General features: G+C 43.1%; 1 protein-coding gene across 14 annotated transcripts in view; it reads right to left on the reverse strand.

The window, feature by feature from the left end:
• LOC106582711 (neuron navigator 1) overlaps positions 1-19,913 on the reverse strand; it is a 125,466-nt gene that overhangs the window by 97,337 nt on the left and 8,216 nt on the right. The window lies entirely within an intron of this gene.

The raw sequence follows: 19,913 nt of genomic DNA on the forward strand, positions 1-19,913 counted from the left end.
CTGGTCAAGAGCAGGCAGAGGTCAGTAATCCAGAGCAGAGTCCGAAGGGTACAGAACAGCAGGCAAGCTCAGGGTCAGGGCAGGCAGAGGTCAGTAATCCAGGGTGGTGTGACAAGGTACAGAACGGCAAGCAGGCTCAAGGTCAGGGCAGGCAGAATGGTCAAAACCGAGAACACTACAAAACAGGAACTAGAGAAAGACAGGAGCACGGGAAAAATGCTGGTAGGCTTGACAAAACAAAACTAATTGGCAACAGACAAACAGAGAACACAGGTATAAATACACTGGGGATAATGGGGAAGATGGGCGACACCTCGAGGGGGGTGGAGACAAGCACAAAGACAGGTGAAACAGATCAGTCGTGTGACAGAAACAAGTTTGTTCATATATTATGACTATATTTTGTGATGTTTGTGTATGTTTTTGTACATTTCTGTTTGTTTTGTAAGTTTTCTTGAGGCTAGTCGAAGTTCGGTAGCCGAAGTATACGCCGCTTCGTCAGTGATTGGTCAACAGTAGAGAGTCTTCAATTAAGTGTTTGTTGTTATTTAACAACAGACAACTAGTTTTCATGTGCATTTCTTCACTTGCGAAATACTGCACCAAACATATTAGTTAGATGTAAAATTGTGAGACTAAGACATCTGCCAAAATGTCAAACATGAATTTCACATTTCTTGAGTTATGTTAGATTAATTCAGACTATTTTGAGGTGGTGTACTTTTGCTATCTCAAAAGGGAAAAACAGTAATATTGTTGCTTCTTGTTTTCCAAGTGTAGGTATTTTAAGGGAGTATGTGAGCACAGATATTCACTCCACCTAACCGAGCTCTGCTAGGAGCAAACCGAACCTACGTATGCAGACGCCTAACCTAACCTTCTCCAAGGAAAGAAGAAGACTGTCAGAGCACAGCCGCCGCAACTCAAGGAATTTGCCAAAATACAGAGCAACCAGGAACACAATCCTGAGGAGACAAGAAGAGAAACAATCACAAGGAAACTCAGAACAAGAAAGGATACACAGCCATCTTCCCCTTTGTTCTTTTCTATGTGGCCTGAGCAACAGACTTTGCTCATTCACTGAGTATGACATCTTAATATTCTGATATATCGAGGTCTTTACTTCGTATCTTTCACCCTGTTCCTTACCCTTTTCCATGATCATTCTCATTATGTTTGTAAATATTTTGTTTACTTTGTGAATAACTGATGTATAATGGAATTGTGTTGTCTTCTTACTCTGGAAGAAGTGAGCTCAAATTGACTGGTAAAGAACTCATACCTTCAGATAAACCAATTATATTACCAGGTTATTGTTGAACTAACGCATAAGTCAGGTCTTCTTAAAAGACAAATTTTGTCCAATAACAGGCTGGTGCCCCGATTTCATAGTAATAACTGGACACACTTCACTACGTAAGCATTAACACAATCCAGAATGTGCATTGCCAGGGTATTGCCACACAACTCAGTGGTGTGGGAAGGCTGGAGGCCAAGTGACTTCAACCGCTGAGGTGCGCGGTAATTACCTAGCAACACACAGTCGGGGGTGTGTTAATGTGCTTTTAAAAAAATGGATTGCAACATTTTGTTTGTGAGAATTCCCTCTGAAACGACTGTTTGTCGCTAAAAAGCCAGAGTTTCTGGTTGCGGCAGTGTGGTTAATTTCTGATATTAACGTATCCCCCACTACTTTTCTGACTGTGAAGTAGTACCATTATGTCGATGATGACAGAACAATAATATTGGCCTCAGTCTGCCTTAGTAGTAATGCCATAACTGCTACATACCCACTTGGCTAGCCAGCTATAGAGTAGCAGGGACAATTAGCTGCCTCTTCCTCTCTGTTGGTTGTTACACAAGCTGGCTAAAATTCTTGTCACTTCACTTGCTAGCTAACTAGTGCGCTAACATTAGCTAGCTACCTACAGTACAGCAGAGTCACGTCAGAGACTCGACAGCAGAAATGAGAACAAACTCCATCTTCCTAGCTACAGTGCCTTCAGATAGTATTCATACCCCTTGATTTATTCCACATTTTGTTGTGTTACAGCCTAAATTCAAAATGTATTAAATACATGTTTTTTTCTTACCCGTATAACACAGTGCGCAATAATGACAACGTAAAAACTAAATACAGGAATATCTAATTTACTGTACATAGGTATCTACACTCCTCAGTCATTACATTTTAGAAACACCTTTGGCAGCGATACAGCTGTGAGTCTTCTGGATAAGTCTCTAAGAGATTTGCACACCTGGATTGTGCAGTATTTGCACATTATTCTTCTCAAAATTCCTCAAGCTCTGTCAAGTTTGTTGTTGATCATTGCTACACAGTCATTTCAAGTCTTGCCAAAGATTTTCAAGCGGATTTAAGTCAAACCTGTAACTAGGCCACTCAGGAACATGCAATGTTGTCTTGGAATCAACTCCAGTGTATATTTGGCCTTGGTTATAGGTTATTGTCATGCTGAAAGTGAATTTGTCTCCCAGTGTCTGTTGGAATGCAGACTGAACCTGTCATGCCCTGACCGTAGAGATCCTTATTATTCTCTATGTTTGGTTAGGTCAGGCTGAGCCGTCCCTGTGGCTCAGTTAGTAGAGCATGGTGTGTGCAATGCCAGGGTTGTGGGTTCGATTACCACGGGGGGGCAGTACAACAACAAAAAATGCATGAAATGAAATTGTATGAAATGTATGCATTCACTACTGTAAATGACGTAAATGTAAATGTGTGACTCAGGTGGGAAAATCTATGTTTTCTTTGTTTTTGGGCGGAGTGTGGTTCCCAATCAGAGGCAGCTGTCTGTTGTTGTCTCTGATTGGGAATCATACTTAGGCAGCCTGTTTTCTTCCTGTGTTTGTGGGAGGTTGTTTTCTGTTTAGTGTCTGTGCCTGACGGAACTGTGTGTTTTCGTTATTTTGTTTGAGTGTGTTTATGAATAAAGTAATCATGAACACTTACCACGCTGCGCCTTGGTCCACTTCAACTACCACATATGACGAACGTGACAGAACCTCCCACCAAAAACGGACCAAGCAGCGTGGCCAGGATAGTTGGACATGGGAGGAGATCCTGGACGGCAAAGGACCCTGGACGCGGATTGGGGAATATCGCCGTTCAAGGGAGCAGATGGAGGCAGCAAGAGATGAACGGCGACGATATGAGCAGGTAGCACAACAACGGAAGCCCGAGAGGCAGCTCCCAATTTTTTTTGGGGGGGGCACATGGGGAGATTGGCAGAGTCAGGGTTGAGACCTGAACCATCTCCCCGTACTTATCGTGGGGAGCATGTGACCAATCAGGCACCGTGTTATGCGGTGATGCGCACCGTATCTCCGGTGCGCATTCACAGCCCAGTGCGCTCGTTGCCGGCTCCCCGCATTTGCCGGGCTAAAGTGAGCATTCAGCCAGGACGGATTGTGCCGGCTCAGCGCTCCTGGTCTCCGGTGCGTCTTCTCAGTCCAGGATATCCTGCGCCTGCTCAACGCACTGTGTCGCCAGTGCACCTTCACAGCCCAGTTCGTCCTGTGCCAGCGCCCCGCATTTGCCAGGCTAAAGTGAGCATCCAGCCAGGACGGGTTGTGGCAGCCCTATGCTCCAGACCTCCAGTGCGTCTCTCCAGTCTGGTACGCCCTGTGCCTGCTCTACACACCCGGCTTCCAGTGTGTCTCCCCAGTCCGGTGAGACCTGTTCCGGCTCCACATACGAAGCCTCCAGTGATAATCCATGGCCCGGAGCCTGTAGTGATGATCCATGGCACGGAGCCTCCAGTGATGATCCATGGTGCGGAGCCTCCAGTGACGGTCCGCAGTCCGGAGCCTCCAGTGACGGTCCGCAGTCCGGAGCCTCCAGCGACGGTCCGCAGTCCGGAGCCTCCAGCGGGGGTCGGCAGTTCGGGGGGCCTCCAGCGGGGGTTCCCAGTCCAGAGCCTCCGGCAATGATCTACGATACGGTTTCTCCGGCAACGATCCAGGGTCAGGAGCCTCCGGCGACGATCCATGGTCCGATTCCACGAAAGTGGGGGGAGCCCAAAGCGAAGGGGGATCTGCATACCGCACCGGAGCCTCCACCAAGAGGAGATGCCCACCCGGACCCTCCCCTATAGGTTCAGGTTTGCGGCCGGAGTCCGCACCTTTGGGGGGGGTTACTGTAACGCGCTGACTGTAGAGATCCTTATTATTCTCTATGTTTGGTTAGGTCAGGGTGTGACTCGCGTGGGAAAATCTATGTTTTCTGTTTCTTTGTTTTTGGGCCAGTGTGGTTCCCAATCAGAGGCAGCTGTCTATTGTTTTCTCTGATTGGGAATCATACTTAGGCAGCCTGTTTTCTTCCTGTGTTAGTGGGAGGTTGTTTTCTGTTTAGTGTCTGTGCCTGACGGAACTGTGCCTTTTCGTTTTCGTTATTTTGTTTGAGTGTGTTTATGAATAAAGTAATCATGAACACTTACTACGCTGCGCTTGGTCCACTTGGTCCACTTCAACTCCTTCTTACGACGAATGTGACAGAACCAGGTTTTCCTCTAGGATTTTGCTTGTGCTTAGCTCTATTCCATTTATTTTTACTCCTTGGTCCTTGTCAATGACAAGCATAACCATAATATGATGCAACCAACACCATCCTCTCCGGCAACTGAGTTAGGAAGGACGCCTGTATCGTTGAAGTGACTGGGTGTATTCATACACCATCCAAAGTGTGATTATTAACTTCACCATTCTCAAAGGGATATGCAATGCTTTTTTTAATTTAACCAATCTACCAATAGGTGCCCTTCTTTGCGAGGCATTGGAAAACATCCCTGTTTTTTGTAGTTGAATCTGTGTTTGAAACTTCCTGCTCGACTGAGGGACCTTACAGATACCTGTATATGTGGGGTACAGAGATAAGGAAGTCATTCAAAAATCATGTTAAAGACTATTGCAACTAATTATGAGACTTGTTAAGCACATTTTTACTCCTGAACTTATTTAGGCTTGCAATAACAATGGGTGTTGAATACTTATTGACTCAAGACATTTCAGCTGTTCATTTTGTATTAATTTGTACAGTTGAAGTCAGAAGTTTTTCACAATTCCTGACATTTAATCCTAGTAAAAAAAATCCCTGTTTCAGGTCAGTTAGGATCACCAATCTATTTTAAAAAGGTGAAATGTCAGAATAACAGTAGAGAGAATGATTTATTTCAGCTTTTATTTCTTTCATCACATTCCCAGTGGGTCAGAAGTTTACATACACTCAATTAGTATTTGGTAGCATTGCCTTTAAATTGTTTAACTTGGGTCAAATGTTTCGGGTAGCCTTCCACAAGCTTTCCACAATAAGTTGGGTGAATTTTGGCCCATTCCTCCTGACAGAGCTGGTGTAACTGAGTCAGGTTTGTAGGCCTCCTTGCTCGCACATGCTTTTTCAGTGCTGCCCACAAATTTTCTATAGGATTGAGGTCAGGGCTTTGTGATGGCCACTCCAATACCTTGACTTTGTTGTCCTTAAACCATTTTGCCACAACTTTGGAAGTATGCTTGGGGTCATTGTTCATTTGGAAGACCCATTTGTGACCAAGCTTTAACTTCCTGACTGATGTCTTGAGATATTGCTTCAATATATCCACATAATTTTCCTCCTCATGATGCCATCTATTTAGTGTAGTGCACCAGTCCCTCCCGCAGAAAAGCACCCCCACAACATGATGCTGCCACCCCTGTGCTTCACAGTTGAGATGGTGTTCTTCGGCTTGCAAGCCTCCCCCTTTTTCCTCCAAACATAATGATGGTCATCAGACCAGATGACATTTCTCCAAAAAGTACAACCTTAGTCCCCATGTGCAGTTGCAAACCGTAGTCTGGCTTTTTTATGGCGGTTTTGGAGCAGGGGCTTCTTCCTTGCTGAGCGGGCTTTCAGGTTATGTCGATATAGGACTCGTTTTACTGTGGATATATATACTTTTGTACCTGCTTCCTCCAGCATCTTCACAACCTCCTTTGCTGTTGTTCTGGGATTGATTTGCACTTTTCGCATCAAAGTACGTTCATCTCTAGGAGACAGAACGCGTCTCCTTCCTGAGCGGTATGACGGCTGCGTGGTCCCATGGTGTTTATACTTGTGTACTATTGTTTGTACAGATGAACATGGTACCTTCAGGCGTTTGGAAATTGCTCCCAAGGATGAACCAGACTTGTGGAGGTCTACAATTTTTTTTCAGAGGTCTAGGCTGATTTCTTTTGATTTTCCCATGATGTCAAGCAAACAAGCACTGAGTTTGAAGGTAGGCCTTGAAATACAGCCACAGGTACACCTCCAATTGACTTAAATTATGTCAATTTGCCTATCAGAAGCTTCTAGAGCCATGACATCATTTTCTGGAATTTTCCAAGCTGTTTAAAAGGCACAGTCAACTTAGTGTATGTAAACGTCTGACGTACTGGAATTGTGATACAGTGAATTATAAATGAAATATTCTGTCTGTAAACAATTGTTGGAAAAATTACTTGCCAAAACTATAGTTTGTTCACAAGAAATTTGTGGACTGGTTGAAAAACGAGTTTTAATGACCCCAACCTAAGTGTATGTAAACTTACGACTTCAACTGTAAATATTTCTAAATCCTTAAACACTTTGACATTATAGAGTATTGTACTTAGGCCAGTGACTCAATATCTAAATGTCATCAATTTCAAATTCAGGCTGTAACACAACAAAATGTTTGAAAAGTCAAGGGGTGTGGATACTTTCTGAAGGCACTGTAGCTTGTAATGCAATGACTGCTATACCTACAGTATGTGGCTAGCCAGCCACTGTAGCAGGGCAAATTGTCAGCAATTTGTGTAGTGCTTCTTGATTGATGATTGGTTGGCTCACTTAACGTTAGTTAGCAAGCATGCATGCTCACTGGCCAGGCAGGAGCCTACTTGCTAAGTTACAAAAAAACAAACCAACAACCAAACAAACTCAAATCAAATCAAAGTGTATTTGTCACGTGCACCGAATACAACAGGTGTAGACCTTACAGTGAAATGCTTACTTACAGGCTCTAACCAATAGTGCGAAAAAAAGGTGTGTGTGTGTGTGTTTGTGTGTGTGTGTAGGTAAGTAAAGAAATAAAACAACAGTAAAAAGACATTTGAAAATAAGAGTAGCGAGGCTATATACAGACACCGGTTAGTCAGGCTTATTGAGGTAGTATGTACATGTTGGAATGGTTAAAGTGACTATGCACATATGATGAACAGAGAGTAGCAGTAGCGTAAAAAGAGGGGTTGGCAGGTGGTGGGACACAATGCAGATAGCCCAGTTAGCCAATGTGCGGGAGCACTGGATGGTCGGCCAATTGAGGTAGTATGTACATGGACGTATAGTTAAAGTGACTATGCATATAAGATAAACAGAGAGTAGCAGCAGCGTAAAAGAGGGGTTGGGGGGCACACAATGCAAATAGTCCAGGTAACCATTGGTTAACTGTTCAGGAGTCTTATTGCTTGGGGGTAAAAACTATTGAGAAGCCTTTTTGTCCTAGACTTGGCACTCCGGTACCGCTTGCCATGAGGTAGTAGAGAGAACAGTCTATGACTGGGGTGGCTGAGGTCTTTGACAATTTTTAGGGCCTTCCTCTGACACCGCCTGGTGTAGAGGTCCTGGATGCCCCAGTGATGTACTGGGCCGTACGCACTACCCTCTGAAGTGCCTTGCGGTCAGAGGCCGAGCAATTGCCGTACCAGGCAGATGCAACCGGTCAGGATGCTCTCGATGTTGCAGCTATAGAGCCTTTTGAGGATCTCAGGACCCATGCCAAATCTTTTTAGTTTCCTGAGGGAGAATAGGCTTTGTCGTGCCCTCTTCACGACTGTCTTGGTTGTGTTTGGACCATTCTAGTTTGTTGTTGATGTGGACACCAAGGAATTTGAAGCTCTCAACCTGCTCCACTACAGCCATGTCGATGAGAATGGGGACGTGCTCGATGCTTCTTTTACTGTAGTCCACAATCATCTCCTTTGTCTTGGTTATGTTGAGAGATAGGTTGTTATTCTGGCTCCACCCGGCCAGATCTCTGACCTCCTCCCTATAGGCTGTCTCGTCGTTTTCGGTGATCAGGCCTACCACTGTTGTGTCATCTGCAAACTTAATGATGGTGTTGGACTCGTGCCTGGCCATGCAGTCCTGGGTGAACAGGGAGTACAGGAGGGGACTGAGCACGCACCCCTGGGGAGCTCCAGTGTTGAGGATCAGCGTGGCAGATGTGTTGCTACCTACCCTCACCACCCATCAGAATATCCAGGATCCAGTTGCAGAGGGAGGTGTTTAGTCCCAGGTTCCTTAGCTTAGTGATTAGCTTTGAGAGTACTATGGTGTTGAACGCTGAGCTGTAGTCAATGAATAGCATTCTCACATAGGTGTTCCTTTTGTCCAGGTGGGAAAGGGCAGTGTGGAGTGCAATAGAGATTGCATCATCTGTGGATCTGTTTGGGCGGTATGCAAATTGGAGTTGGTCTAGGGTTTCTGGGATAATGGTGTTGATGTGAGCCATTACCAGCCTTTTAAAGCACTTCATGGCTACGGACGTGAGTGCTACGGGTCTGTAGTCATTTAGGCAGGTTGCCTTTGTGTTCTTGGACACAGGGACTATGCTGGTCTGCTTGAAGCATGTTGGTATTACAGACTCAATCAGGGTCAGCACATGCCCGGAGCACACGTCCTGGTAATCCGTCTGGCCTCGCAGCCTTGTGTATGTTGACCTGTTTAAAGGTCTTACTCACGTCGGCTACGGAGAGCGTGATCACACAGTCGTCCGGAACAGCTGATGCTCTCATGCATGCCTCAGTGTTGCTTGCCTCGAAGTGAGCATAGAAGTGATTTAGCTCGTCTGGTAGGCTTGTGTCACTGGGCAGCTCGCAGCTGTGCTTCCCTTTGTAGTCTGAAATAGTTTGCAAGCCCTGCCACATCCGACGAGTGTCGGAGCCGGTGTAGTATGATTCAATCTTAGCCCTGTATTGACGCTTTGCCTGTTTGATGGTTCGTCGCAGGGCATAGCGGGATTTCTTGTAAGCTTCTGGGTTAGAGTCCCGCACCCTGAAAGCGGCAGCTCTACCCTTTAGCTCAGTTCGAATGTTGCCTGTAATCCATGGCTTCTGGTTGGGGTATGTACGTACAGTCACTGTGGGGATGACGTCCTCAATGCACTTATTGATAAAGCCAGTGACTGATGTGGTGTATTCCTCAATGTCATCGGTAGAATCCCGGAACATGTTCCAGTCTGTGATAGCAAAACAGTCCTGTAGTTTAGCATCTGCTTCATCTGACCATTTTTTTATAGACCGAGTCACTGGTGCTTCCTGCTTTAATTTTTGCTTGTAAGCAGGAATCAGAAGGATAGAGTTGTCGTTGGATTTACCAAATGGAGGGCGAGGGAGAGCTTTATATGCGTCTCTGTGTGTGGAGTACAGGTGATCTAGAATTTTTTTCCCTCTGGTTGCACATTTAAAATGTTGATAGAGATTTGGTAGAACTGATTTAAGTTTCCCTGCGTTAAAGTCTCCGGCCACTAGGAGCGCCGCCTCTGGGTGAGTGGTTTCCTGTTTGCTTATTTCTTTATACAGCTGACTGAGTGCGGTCTTAGTGCCAGCATCTGATTGTGGTGGTAAATAAACAGCCACGAAAAGTATAGCTGAGAACTCTCTAGGCAAGTAGTGTGGCCTGCAATTTATCACAATATACTCTACTTCAGGCGAGCAAAATCTAGAGACTTCCTTAGATTTCGTGCACCAGCTGTTGTTTACAAATATGCACAGACTGCCCCCCCCTCGTCTTACCGGAGTGTGCTGTTCTATCTTGCCGGTGCAGCGTATATCCCACGATTCCGTGAAACATAGGATATTACAGTTTTTGATGTCCCGTTGGTAGGATATTCGTGATCGTACCTCGTCTAGTTTATTGTCCAATGATTGTACGTTGGCGAGTAATATTGACGGTAATGGCAGCTTTCCTACTCGCCTTCTGCGGGTCCGGATGAGGCATCCGGCTCTTCGTCCTCTGCGTCGCTTCCTTTTGCGAATAATTGGAATGTCTGCCCTGCGGGGTGTTTGGAGAATATTGTGTGAGTCCTGCTTGTTGTTGTTGTTGAAAAAATATTTGTCTAATCCGAGGTGAGTGATCGCTGTCCTGATATCCAGAAGCTCTTTTCTGCCGTAAGATATGGTTGCAGAAACATTATGTACAAAATAATTTACAAATATTGCAACAAAAAAAAAACACATAATAGCAAAATTGGTTAGGAGACCGTAAAACGGCGGCCATCTCCTCCGGCGCAGGACCGACGAGGGTAAACTTTACTACCTAGCTAGAACTAATTAGTTTATGCAGAGATGTCTTTTTTTGCAGCATCTTAAGGTGAGTGATATGCATACTATGGTCTGTCTGTGTTACAAAATGTGTTGCAGCCATGAGCCAAGTGTAACATTAATCTTTTCATCTTTTTAACATAACCTTCATTATAGTTTGTGGTTACCACTGGTTATGGATCTGAGGTGAGATACATTTTCTGCCATGTTTTGTTTTGGTCAGGGATCAGAGTTGGCGCATTGATATTTTGAAAACTGGCACTACTTCAGTGATTGACAAGGCTACTTCAGACAGTCTAGATTACAGGGGATTGTCAAGGGCTTGGAACCCCATTTTAGCCAATCAGATCGTAATATAATGTAGTTACTCATGGTTGAATCATTTGTCAAAACATGATCAAGGGCAAAGATTGATTCTAAGCAGAGTGGAATTCAAATAGATTTATGTTGAAAAGGAACATGGAAAAACCACATAGCAGTGGCATAGTCGTAATTTGAACATACGGACACATTTTGGAGGGGGTCTGTTGGAATGATGAAGCATCCTCACCAAAGACGGAACTTTACGTATTTTGTGTGTGAATGTAAATGTGTTTAGTGTTTGTTGAAGGGCCCTGTTTTCAGTCGTATTTCATATCCTGTTATAGTTTGAATGTTTTTCCATCATTTCACCTGCAGCAGTTAAATGTGTCAATTGAATGTGTGAGGTATGTGTGTAGAATCAGGATTAGCTAATTGTGTATTGTAGGCTCCACCAATTTGAGTTGATTGAATACAGGTGTGTATGTGTTTGTGGTAGATGGTCAGTGGGGGCTGGACTGTCCTGCTGGGAAGTTGGCGATGGCATAAATTGATTTTGATAAGCAGTGGCATGTATTCATGGAGGCCAAGAGACGCGAGGCTTCCCCAAAAATTGACCAAGATCTTTTTTGAATCATAATTTTCCTTCAATTCGCAAGATACTGAAAGTATCTCACAGGAGAAATCATCCGAGTGAGCGAAACAGCGCCCCTCTGTCTCTCCACATGTAAGCCATCTATCTGATGCTCTAAGGAAGTCTCTCATTGGTAAGGAAAGCCAGCGAACATTTGGCCTCTCTTGATAAAAAAAAGTATACAAAATTTGCCAATCAACGTTGACCTAAACTGAGCGAGCTCAACTGTGAATGGTCCTGGCGCACCAAAAAAAAGTGTTAAGGGAAGCCAGCTTGTATTTTGGCATCACTCCTATCCAATCTGATTCAGAGCATACGTCATTGACAGAAACTTCAATTGTTGCATCTCGTTGTGTTGTTGTCCTCCGGTGGTTAGCTAGCTAGCTAAAATTGAGACTTTCCTAAATTAGTCATGGAAGGATATAGAGATTTGGACTTTTGGTTTTACTTAATTCTCTGTATTGGCCAATGATTATAAAGGCGATTCGGATCCAACCATTAATTCATACATTGTTGTGCCCCTGGCCTGAGAGTATGGAAGTTCAATATGCAGCTAGATGTTGAAGGCTAATGTTAACTAGCTAACGTTGCCCATGAATGGAAGTTAGGCTAGCGAGCACGCATTTTAGCCAGGTAGTCTAGGACAACAAAAAATAAAAGCGTATACTGTATGACAGAGCGATAGATCATTTCATCAACATGAAAGAGAGGAGGATGGCATTAGCGTTTCTCTACAAGTAGGGTGAGTCAACATGTTTTTCTACTTGTACGAACACGCACCGACACACAAACACACACACACACGCAAACACGCACACAGAAATCAGAACCATGGACGGCCACATCATATGCTATTTGATTGGACTAAATTGTTTTTGCTATTTTTTTTGTTGTCACTGTATTAGACTAAGCAGAGATGATTTGATGTTGTTGAAATGGTGTTGGAATAGTGGTGGCAGCTACTGTTTTCTTTGCGACTTTGCGGTAACTCTCTGTGGTTCTAAATCAATAGTTGTTTCCGAAAATGTCAGAAACATTAACTTGCTTGACCACGCTGTAGGTCATGTCTGTAACTGTACATGCAATATGCTTTGTGGACTTCACTGGACAGAAGTTGCTATCCGGTTTTGTGATAAAACAAAGATGTGGTTGAATTTATTCTGCCACTGTGTCTTCTTATTGTTTCAGCAAGCAACGCAATTATCACAACACATAGGTTGGGGGGGGGGCTTGGCTTCCCCAGTGATTTTACCCACGCACCGCTACTGTTGCTGAGTTAGAAACAAGAAGTGCGTTGAGTAAGGTTGGAGAAGATTAGATCAAAAAGGAAGTGGTCTAAAATTGAAGTGGATGATAAGTATAACGCAGGCAAGGATTTGTGTCCTGTTTGGATGCGTTTTTTTGGATAAGGATGAATATCTGGGAGACCAGTATGAGGTCTCGAAGAAGGTGAAACGGGTGCTGGGAAAAGTGGAGTCAATTTGAGTGACCAAAACTGGGCTTGTTCTGAGTAATTGTATTTCTGAGGAACAGAGAGAAAGTGCAGTGGGAATCACAAGAATCTTGACATCCAACGTGTTGTCTTTTGAACTTCGGAGCAGAGCGCTTGTTAAGGGAGTCATCTCCGGGGTGTCGATGGTAGTTGAGGGTTAGAGTTGTTGGAGTGCCCTGTAATGTTGAAGGAAGTTAAGGTGGCAAAAGTCAGGATGGTCCATCAGATCTCCTATGCGGAGGCAACCAAAAGAATTGAGAAAGCAAGTGACAGTGTTGAAGATATGGTCGCGGATGACCCGCAGCCCATGAATGTGTGCCAAGCAAGAGAACCGGATTTGCTATGTGTTAAAAAGGTGGATTTTGTAGCGTTCATTGCAACTGCCAGATTATTCTGTATAATGAAGAGATCATTACAAATGTAATAAATTATTAATAGTATCTGTTAACTGTACGGCACAAGTATCAAATAAATGAAAGAAGTTGGTCATCATTGTGTCTGCAGCTGAAAAGTATCTGGGACTTCCGGAGTTCACAGCGGAATACCCCCCGAAGGAGGTATTGAGGGAGGCGGGACTAGCTACCTTGACTGACATTGGCATCGTCGAATCACCGCCCCGTTTCCTGTTCCACCACCAAACAACCTACACAAACAGTAAATCCGGGCGCTTGATCGAATGACACATACAGTTAGTAAACAAGGAAAGACAGAAAGTTGTTGTAGAAGGGAAGAGAAGACGAGGAATAAAGCTAGCTGAGGAAGAGAGGGTTGGAGGTCAGAAATGGCGACGAGTAGTGCGGGAGAAATGGAGAAAAAGTTGGTGAAGCAACAGCTGTGCTGGAATGCGAACAATCTGGGTGTCAGTTCTGATGTTATGGAGCGGGAGGATGAGGTTCAAAGACATAGGAAGAAGAGAGATCATGATACAGAAAGCAGTGGCGAGTCTAGTAAAGAAAGCACAAAGAGGGCCATGGTAGGAAGCAAGAGTAATGATGTGTTGGAGAGGAAAGTGGTGATAGTATTTGATGCGACCACAGGGCCTCACTTACACCCTGTCCGACTAACTAACGCCGTAGAGAAAGAGGTAGGTGAAGTCAAATTAGCTTGGTTCATTGGAAATGGTAGATTGTTAATATTGTGTGGTAGCCAGGCTCAGCAAGAGAAGATTCTGAAAATGGAAAAGCTTAATGGGAAGAAGATTAAAAGCCATGTCCCTGGTGCTTATACACGAGTGTGTAATCCTAAGGATGGAGATGGATGTGAGTCATCACCGAGGTCCCAATATCTATGTCCACAGATGATATTAAAGAAAATGTGATGGGAGGCAGAGTGATTGGGGCCAAAAGGTTGATCAGTAGGAAAGAGGGTCAAAGAAGTGAAAGCTTATCAGTCATGCTGAGGTTTTGAGAAAGTCTTGCTGGGAAAAGTACAGAAAGGATTCATTAGTTTCAATGTTAGAGAATTTGTCCCATATGCACTGCAGTGTTTTAAATGCCAAGGAATGGGACATGTAACTGCTCAGTGTAAAGGGGGAAAAATATGTACCAAGTGTGGAGGTGCACATGATTACGATGAATGTGGAAGCAATGTGAAGGTTAAGTGCTGTAATTGTGGGGGAGAACACAGTGCAGCATTTGGTGGATGCCAGGTACAGAGAGAGGCTAGAGAGGCTCAGAGATATAGGATCAGTCATGATGTATCGTATGCAGAGGCCGTAAAACAGATTGGTAGAACTACAGTGCGGACTAATGGAGTTTACATGGATGCACCTGTAGTAAGTGGACCTACTGTGCTTCTGGCCCTGGCATGGTTTTGGGGCCTCTTCAGAAATCTTGTGCTCATGAATGGGCAGTGTCAAAGGGCACTTTGCTAATGAATAAAGTTGACTTCATAGCTTTTATTTTGCTAGGGTTATCAATACGACTCGGGTTGTGGGAAGTAGAAATGCCAGCTTGAAGGTTATTGTGGAGACAGAAAAAGAGATATTGGGGGTAACAGATGTTACTGTTGAAATGGTTGTTGACATGCTGAACAATTCTAAGGGTGGAGTGTTTCACCATGATATAGATAAAGTTGAATGGGGTTGGGAGGGTCTTTTGTGGGAGGAGGGAGGGTGCGGTAGAAGTTAGGGATTTATTTGGTTTAGATGTTTTGTTTTTATTATGGTAGTACAGAATTAGGCTGATTTTGATTGATCATACATTCCAGCAGATAAGGTGGTGGCATGCACTTAAACGATTGTTTGCGGACCGCCATGATATCATAGAAGCAAAAGCAGAAGGATAGAGGAGAGCGGAGAGCATATCTTTGCTAGATTTTATGCTCTTACCTTTTTGTACCTTTTTGCCAGATTTAATAACAATACATAAAAATGTTTGGAGTAAAACTAGTCCAGACTTAAAGAAACCTTTTTATGTGGACGAGGTAAATGCCAACTTCGTCACACATGGTGTCAGAAGTGGGATGATTTCCCTAGCTACAATGAGAAGACCCATGATTTGAACTTTTTAAGAAGAGAAAAGTTTTATGGAACAGTGTTTTAAACGATGGTGTGGAACAGGCTTAACGACAGACGGTGAGCAACTGGATGAAAACCTGGAGGGATTTGTGGTTTCTGGATTGGAGGGACGTTTCGCCGGGTGGTGGGGCGTGGGTGGAGTCCAAATGGGGAAGTGGTTCGGGAATCCCCAATGCTTAAGTGAGCCATGGGGAGAGCCTCTGCCACAGCTTTATTGGTGGACGTCAGAGGGACCTAGGGGACACTTTCCAGGGGCTCCGGAGGGAGGTAGCCCAGGGCCTATTGAGATGCTTCAGCTCGGGAACCCAAGGTAATCTGCGTCGGATGCAGAGGGGCAGCTGTTGGGGTTGGCATGCCTTGTATCTTTTAGAATCCAAGAGTGAAATACTTACACACTCATCTCTAACATGTAGGCTCAGCATTCCCGAACAGTCCCAATACAAGTCAGAATGTTGAACAAACTTCATTTCAACGTACTTTGCCTGTTGTCCGCTGATTTTGGCCCTATGTCGGAGGTAATCTGATAACAGGGAAGTGTAATCAACACAACCTTCAGTACGCAGGTCTGTATATCAGTTTGTATTTCCGGTTTTTATTTTCCATACTGATGAAATTTGCACGTGACAAACACTTACACAGTATGGCCGAGCCTAACCTAAGCCACAGACTGAACGGCGAACACTTTCAGCTGATTGCGGGAAAACGTCCTTCAGCGACTACGTTCGGTGACATTCGGCTATTGTTTACATATTGTGAATCACGTGCAATGCGTCATGATTGAAAATATAAGCGACAGAACCTTGAGGTGCTGCAAAGTTAGGTAAACAACACTTTCCTGTGGATACCCCATTGCCACATCCTACAGCCGAAAGGACCAACAGCATGTAGATCCAGTAAAGTAAGTGTAAATATGTTATTCAACATTCTGGCTTGTAAAGACTATTGTATCTTTATTAGGGCAACTTTGAAAATCAATGGAGTAACCATGGTAACAGGCTGATGTTTAGGGAAGAGTAGGGAGTTTTCAACTATTTCACCTGCAGCAGTAAAGCGTGTTAATTGAATGTGTGAGGAATGTGTGTAGAATCATGATTGGCTAATTGTATATTGTAGGCCCCTCCCACCAATTTGAGTTGATAGAAATACAGGCGTATATGTGTGGAGAGGCAGTTGGAAGCAAGGATAGAGTAGAGCGTGTTCGAGAGAGTTTGTGCTCTTAACTTTTGAATCTTTGAATCTTTGTTTTAACCTGATTTTTAACCTGTCATTGAGTACTGGTGATACAATAACTCCCCATGTTATTGTAATGGTTAGAAGTTAGCATGTCCTGGGGATATGATATTTGTGTGTCTAACGTTCTCACTCATCATTATTCACGATTCATTCAGGACTATCTGTAATCATGGTAGCATCCGCATTAATGTAGAAGTGTTAAGAAACGTTCTATTGTTATTTACCATTCATTTCTATTGGGCACAAAATGATCTGAAACACAAACAAAACAGCAAATGCATCCGACAAGTTTTTACAGTCACAAGCTTGACGTAATCATTGCGTGCTAGGAATATGGGACCAAGTTCTAAACGTTTGACTACTTTCAAACACATAAGTGAATTTGTCCCAATTCTTTTGGTCCCCTACAATGGGGTAAGACTATGTACAAAGAGTGCTGTAATTTCTATACGATTCCACCGATAAGGATGACAACACCCTCAAATTAAAGATGACAGTCTGAACTTCAACTACATAGCAATTATATAATTTCAAACCCAAAGTGTTGGAGTTCATAGTCAAAACAAAACGTATTGTGTGACTTTCCGAATAGTTTCGGAGCTTACTGTATGTCAGATATGGAGTTGAAATGTATTTAAGTAGGTGTTAACATCCCAATATTACACTTTATATACAACACAGAAGAGTAAAACACAACCCTTTGTTTGTTTTCAAAGATGCTCTGGTCAATATTCCCCTTCGGTGAATCCCTATCAACTTGTCAACATTTGCACAAAAAAAAACATATCTTATATCAATCTGTCTGGGGCGATAGGTAGCCCATCAACTAAGGAGTTGGACCTATAGCCAAAAGGTTGCCTGTTCGAATCCCAGGCTGGGTGCGGGGGAATTTGATCTGGCAACTGGAGGGCTGCTGGGTTCACATCCTAAAAACAATCCCCTACCGTTTGGTGTTTAAGCAAGGCCCTTAACCCCACAACATGCTCTTCATCCAGGGGCGCTTCTGCTCTGCAACTCGTCTGTGTGACGTGTGCAGGGCGGTTGAGAAATAAGAGAGCAGAAGACTAATTTCTGTTGTCTGTAACTATGGACAATAAATATTGTTTATTCATAACATGGCCCAGGTTTCCATTAAGTAAGTAGCCTTGGACAAGTAATCTTTATTTAACTAGGCAAGTCAGCTAAGAACAAATTCTTAGTTTCAATGACAGCCTAGGAACACTGGGTTAACTGCCTTGTTCAGGGGCAGAATGACAGATTTTTTTTACCTTGTCAGCTCAGGGATTCAAGAATGGCCTATAGAGGCAGGAGCCTACAGTATCTTCTGTTTATGTAGTGTGAAGCCACTTGATGTACTGTACCTTCAGAAAGTATTCACACCCCTTGACTTTTTACACATTGTGTTCTGTTACAGCCTGAATTTTAAATTGATTAAATTGAGATTGTGTCACTGGCCTACACACAATACTGCATAATATCAAAGTGGAATTAAGTTTTTAGTCATTTTTACAAATTAATAAAAATGAAAAAAATGAAAAGCTGAAGTAACTTTAGTCAATAAGTATTCAACCCCTTTGTTATGGCAACCTAAATAAGTTCAGGAGTAAATATGTGCATAACAAGTCACATAATAAGTTGCATGGACTCTGTGTGCAATAGTGTTTAACATGATTTTTGAATGACTACTTCATCTCTGTACTCCACACATAGAATTATCTGTAAGGTCCCTCAGTCGAGCAGTGAATTTCAAACACAGATTCAACCACAAAGACCAGGGTGGTTTTCCAATGCCGCGCAAAGAAGGGCACCTATTGGTAGATGAGTAAAAAAAAAGCAGACATTAAATATCCTTTTGAGCATGGTAAAGGTATTAATTACACTTTAGATGTTGTATCAATACATCCAGTAACTCCAAAGATACAGGCATCCTTCCTAACTCAGTTGCCCGAGCGGAAAGAAATGGCTGTGATAGGAGAAAACTAAGGATGGATCAACAACATTGTAGTTACTCCACAATACAACATTGGCAAAGAAATTAACTTGAATACAAAGCGTTATGTTTGTGGCAAAAACAACACATCACTGAGTACCACTCTTCATAGTTTTAAGCATGGTGGTGGCTGCATCATGTTATGGGTATGCTTGTCCTCAGCAAGGACTAGGATTATTTGTTTTTTGTTGTTGATAAAAGCACAGGCAAAATCCTAGAGGAAAATGTGCCAGACACTGGGAGACAAATTCACCTTCCAGCAGGACAAAAACCTACATTGTAACATAAGGCCAACTGTACACTGGAGTTGCAACATTGATTCTTCCTGATTGGCCTAGTTACAGTTTTGACTTAAATTGGCCTGGACATCTATGGCAAAACTTGAAAATGGCTATCTAGCAATGATCAACAACCATCTTGACAGAGCTTGAAGAATTTTTAAAAGCATAATGTGCAAATATTGTACAATCCAGGTGTGCAAAGCTCTTAGAGACTTACCCAGAAAGACTCACAACTGCATCACTGCCAAAGGTAATTCTAACATGTATTGATTCAGTGGTGTGAATACTTGAGATATTTCTGGATTTTATTTCAATACATTTTCCAAAAAATTCAAAAAACATGTTTTCACTTTGTCATTATTGGGTTATTTGTGTAGATTGGTGAATTTTTTTTTAATCCATTTTGAATTCAGGCTGAAACACAACAATATTTGGAGTAAGTCAAAGGGTAGGAGTACTTTCTGAAGGCACCAGAGCCTTAACCCCAATCCATCTCCTTAATGCTGAGTGCCAAACAGTCTTTTGTGAACTCGACTGGTGATCGAACTCCCAACCTTCCAGTCTCAGGGCAGACACTTTAACCACAAGGCCACTGAGATGGTTTGAGATGGTGTTTATGTGTTAAAAATAAAATAACCTATATGAAAACATTTGTATGGCCAAAATTGTATTATTTGATATAGACAAACATTTTCATGTTTTCATGAGTGTTTGAGTTTCGGTCCATAACTTGCCTGTGACAGGGACCATAGCTTTTTTTTATTCAAAACACATACTACTTCCTTAACCCAGAATTGTTTTAAGATAGCCCGATTGTCCATGTTATTGCTATTTCATTCTCTATTTAGGACACCTGGGGGTATTAGAAACAAATGTGAAGAAGGAAAAAAAACATTTGATGAAGAGTTTGAATTAGGTCTTACTGCCATTACTTCAATAAATGAACTAAATAACACATCTAGATATGCCAAAATGTTAGTCTGAAGGATTTATGGCTTGTAGTGACTGAACTGCATCAGAGAGGTATTGGGATCATCTGGTAATGTGTGTGTGCGCGTGTTGATCTGCATTGCTTTCAAATGTGATTTTGCCACAGTCCCTTCTAACGTCTCCTGCACTGCCTGTGAGTGTCG

The sequence above is a fragment of the Salmo salar genome, chromosome ssa22 (assembly GCF_905237065.1).
Source record: "Salmo salar chromosome ssa22, Ssal_v3.1, whole genome shotgun sequence".
Classification (NCBI taxonomy): domain Eukaryota; kingdom Metazoa; phylum Chordata; class Actinopteri; order Salmoniformes; family Salmonidae; genus Salmo; species Salmo salar.